The sequence below is a fragment of the Macrobrachium nipponense genome, chromosome 36 (genome assembly GCF_015104395.2).
Source record: "Macrobrachium nipponense isolate FS-2020 chromosome 36, ASM1510439v2, whole genome shotgun sequence".
Classification (NCBI taxonomy): domain Eukaryota; kingdom Metazoa; phylum Arthropoda; class Malacostraca; order Decapoda; family Palaemonidae; genus Macrobrachium; species Macrobrachium nipponense.
The window spans coordinates 52,270,763-52,276,001 of NC_087220.1; positions in this window are offsets into that span (position 1 = coordinate 52,270,763).

Consider the following 5,239-nt stretch of genomic DNA (forward strand, 5'->3'; position numbering starts at 1 on the left):
CGCCAAGCTGGAAACCGGTTAGAATTAAAATTACACTTGTGAGATCCAGGGACTAATGGCATCTATACCAGGTCACGGGGCATGTATACCCAGAATGCCCACGGCTACCTGTGACCCATCAGTTATATTTCTAACCCAGTTTAGACTGCTAGAGGGGTGGTTCGAGGTGGGCCTTTAACTGTTAAGACCTCAGGTTTGTTAGTTATGAAAAATACAAATTAGTTACAAATTTGGTATTTGTTCATACACGAAACAAACCTTCGGTCTTAACATGGGAGTTTGCCACCTTATCCATTTCTGAATATATAGGGAAATTCTAAGAGAATGGACAATGAACCTAGGACCAAAGATATAAGCGGATCTATTGGTTTCCTCCCACTGGGTGTAGATACCATTCTACTGTTTACTCTTGTCCCTTGCGACTGGATCCACCTTCACCCCTCTTTTCCTTATTATCCAGAGGGGTGTGTTGCTACTGAAAAGTATATCATCAGCTAAGATAGCTTCACAGTATGGCTGACCATCTCACCTGCATCTAGTCCGTTCCAGCACATGACGGTACTCTCCTTCATATTGCCCGTAGTTAAAGGAGTAGAAGAAAGTAGTAAAGAAAAAAGAAAAAAGACCAGTCATCCCATTCATTCTACTTTCATACCTTCATCTTAGACTAGACGCAACTGACCCGCCAGGGGCACTGGATGAACTATATCACTTGTTGGGCCGCCACCACTGGACCCAAGGAAAAGGTGTCCAAGGATCTATGGGCAACATCTTTCAAATAAAATGAGGTGAAAGTTGTTTGGCGCTTCCACACGCCAGCTTTCAGAATTTTATCCACAGACATGTTCTTCTTAAATGCCAGGGAAGCACTCACACCCCTGATGTCATGAGCTCTAGCTCCCACCTGGCTATCTGACCCTCTGTCTTCTGCAGTATAAGCATCTCTGATCGTCTCCCTTAGCCAAAATGATATTGTATTCTTGGACACTTCCTTCTTGTTCCGTCCTGTACTTACGAACAACCTCTGGGCACCCCGGCCTGAGGTGCCTTGTTCTCTTTAAGTACTCCCTTAGTGCCCTGACGGGGCACAGGAGCATCTCAGCTTTGTCGTTGTCTACAAAGTCTGCCAAGGAAGGTATGGTAAAGGAGTCGAATCTGCCGTCTACTATTGTTGGATTTTGGGTCTTTGCCACGAATTCTGGGACAAACTCACACACCATTGATCTCCAACCTCTCGAGTGCTTTATGAGATATGAGAGGCCATGTAGCTCCCCCACCCTTTTGGTTGAAGCCAGGGCCAATAAGAAGACTGTCTTCAGGGTCAGGCTCCTATCCGTGGACTGCCTTAGTGGTTCGTAGGGGGGTTTTGTCAGACTACTCAGTACCTTGGTCAGATCCCAATCTGGGGCTTTTAGCTCCTTTGGTGGGCATGACTGTTCAAAGCTCCTCATCAGCATGGCCAACTCCCATGAAGACGATATGTCCACTCCTTTCATTCGTAAGACTGAGGCTAGAGCAGCCCTGTACCCCTTCACTGCAGATACAGACATATGTTTTTCTGTTCTGAGATATATCAGAAAGTCTGCTAACTGCTGAATAGTGGTACCGAGTGGAGACACGTTCCCTCTACGACACCAATCACAGTATGCTGACCACTTTCTTTGGTATACTGTCGCAGATGATTTTCTGATATTACCTGCCATCTGAGTTGCTGCTTTCTGCGAAAACCCTCCCGCGCTCTCGGAGGAGATACTTGACAGTCTCCACCCGTGAAGCGATAGGGACTTCACCGACTGGTGGTACCTCTCCACGTGAGGCTGACACAGAAGGTTGCTCCATGGAGGTAAACTCTCTTGGCACATCTACTAGGAGTTCCAGTAGGTCTGGAAACCACTCACTCTGGCTTTCGGCCATAACGGGGCTACCAGGGTCATCTTGAGGTTCTGAGACCGCATTACCCTGTTCAGAACCTGACGGATTAGACAAAATGGAGGAAATGCGTACACGTCCAGATTGTCCCAGGGGTGTTGTAGCGCATCTTCTGCTACTGCCTCTGCGTCCGGGACTACTGAACAATACACTTCCAACTTTTTGTTGTACCTGGTTGCGAATAGGTCTATGATCGGTCCTTCCCACAACATGAGCATCCTGTCCACTACCTGTTGGTGTAGGGACCACTCCGTTCCCAGAATCTGATCCCTGCGGCTCAACTTGTCGGCCACTATGTTTCTTTTTCCCGGAATATACCTGGCCTTGATGTCTACCAGGTTCTCTATAGCCCACTGGTGAAGTTGAACTGTCATCACATGTAACTGCCGAGAAACTAGGCCTCCTTGCTTGTTTATATAAGCTACTACTGTGGTGTTGTCTGACATCAATACCACCGAGTGTCCCTTTACTCTCTCCCTGAATTCTTGTAGAGCCAGGAAAGCTGCTTTCAACTCCAGCACGTTTATATGGAGTTCTCTGTCCTTGCAACTCCATTTTGCTGACACTATCAACTCCTCCATATGGGCTCCCCAGCCTTCTAGTGACGCATCCGAGAACAGCAAGAGGTCTGGGGAGGATTGTTGAAGGGGGACACCCACTGTCAGATTGTCGTCGTCCACCCACCACAGCAAGTCTTTCCTCACTTCTGCCGACAAGGGAATTTGCTCGTACGGGTGATCTACTGTTGGTGACCAAAACTCCTTCATCCTCCATTGTAGGGACCGAAGGTGTAGCCTTCCTTGTGGTACTAGCTTCTCCAGGGAGGTTAGGATTCCCAGCACCACCTGCCACTGTCTTGCTGGCTGTGTCTGCTTTCCCAGAAAGGCATTCACCACTTGTTTGCATTTCTCTACTCTTTGGTCTGTCGGGAATACTTTGGCTTGTGTTGTGTGTATCACCATTCCCAGATATTCCAAACGTTGACTTGGATCCAGCTGCGACTTCTGCTGATTCACCACAATACCTAGGCTGTGACAAAGCTGCAGGAGGGCCGCCCTGTCCCCTGAGTAATTTCTCCCTGGACTTTGCTATCACCAGCCAATCGTCCAGATATCTTATTAGCCTGATCCCCCCCCTGAGCATGCGCACGCCGACACGAGGGTGAACACTCTTGTAAAAACTTGAGGAGACGTTGTCAATCCGAAGCACAGGACCTTGAATTCGAAAGCTTTCCCTGCAAGACTGAAGCGGAGAAATTTCCTTGAAGACTGATGGACTGGTATCTGAAAGTATGCGTCCTTTAAATCGACTGTCAGCATAAAGTCTCCGATTCTGACTGCTTGTAGAACCGTTTTCGGAGTTTCCAACTTGAAAACTGGTTTTCCTTATAAACAGATTCAGCGTTGACAGGTCTATTACTGTCCTCCACTCCCCGTTGGCTTTGGGTACCAGGAAAATCCTGCTGTAGAAGCCTTTTGTCGGACTGCATACTTGTTGCACAGCTCCTTTTTCCATCATCTTCTTCACTTCGTCCTGCAGAATAGTGGCCTTCTGAGATTTGTGGGCATAAGTGACGTGGGTAATGGTTGATCTGTCAGGGGCGGGGTTACCTCGAACGGAATCAAATACCCGATCCTGAGAACATCCACCACCCACTGCTCTGCCCCTAGTTCCTGCCCACCTTCCAGTGATTTGCCAGGAAACCCCCGACTGGTGTGGGCCGAGTGATGGGAGGCGCCCATCCTATCTTCTTGAGCCTCTCCCTCTTCCCCTATTGCCCCTTCCTCTGTTGTTTCTATTGTGAAAGGGCCGATGAGTTATCCTCTTTGGGGAAGAGGGTCTTGTGACTCTATTAGGGATGCTATGTCTCACTGTCTTCTTTCGAGACATCTGCTGTTGTCTTCCCTCCAAAGGAGTAGTTTGACTGTTAGACGTTTTCCTAACTGCCTGTTGCACCAACCTATCGTTAGTGTCCATCCTTCTTCTATCTATCGCCTCTTCCAGTATGACCTCTGGCAACAGTAGTTGCGATTCCAAGATATCCCCATTCCTCATTGCTAACAGGAATCCAAATCCACATTGCGGCTTAGTCTAGCCAATGCTGCATCTCTCCTCATTAGCAGGATATTTGCCCAAACATTGGCACTTACGTTTGTCAGGTACGCAATCGCCTTGGACCCTGACTGTAGTAATCTAATGAACAATGGTTCATCCAACTACTTTCCTTGTTGCTCTTCCGAGGATGCAATTTTTTTTTTTTTTTTTTCGCCACTGCTGTTGACCAAAGGTCTAACCAGGACGCAGCCTGAAAGACAGAAGAAGCTGTTGCTTCTAACGTAGCAGCCTCTTGGTACGTCATCGAAGGGCACTCCATTTTAACCTGATCCAAGGTTAATCCAGGCCTTAACCTTACAACATTAGGGTTCATTTGTCTAGACAGCAAAGGGACCTTCGGTGTGTATAATATTTCCTTTGCTTTATCATTGGAGGGGGAATAAATTTAAATGATCTATTAGATCTTAAGGAATTATCCCTCCCTGCAATCTTTGCAAGACCGATTTCGCATGACTCGAACAAGGCAATTCATACGACACCTTGGTATCCCTCTTTAGTCCAAACGCCATGTCAATTCCAGGAGGAAGCATACTGGCCGGTGTTTCTGTCTTCTCCGAAAGGCTATTGAATTGACGAATCAAATCAATAACCTCTGCATACGAGGCCAGAAACTCTTGGTTTTCTCCTTCCTCCGGCTCTAGTGTACCACTCTCCGTCACGAGGGATGTTGTCTCGCCTCTATCTTCTGACAGACGGCCCGGAATTCCACGGCCGCCTGCCCCTACGGCCGCGGTCTCTTTGATCTTTGCTGGCCGCTGTTGGCTCGATCCCAGATAGTCAGCAGGGGAACGAGAACGTCTCACTCTTTCTCTGCTCACGGATCTAGAGCGAGAATCTCGTCTAGATCTCCAAGATGAAGGCTCCCTTAAGACAGAGGTAAGTTCGTCTCTATTAGCATTGGCATCGTTTTCGAGCGTCGGCGAGCCCGGCCTCGGCCTTCTATCCAGACGGACACTGCCTTCCACGAACGTATCCGCCGAGGTTGCCAACTCTCTATTTTTCGTACTTTTAATAGGAGCCTTATCGTCCTTCGTACGTATTTTGAACGGCCTTACGGGCGAAACTGGGACCTGCATTCCATCCTCTGCTGCACCTTTCGCCGCCAACGTCGATTTTACCAGAGGTATCGCAGTTTTTGCGATCCGAACTGGCAACTCCGCCTCGGCCGCTAGCTCGCCGGCCGTCACCTCTCTCG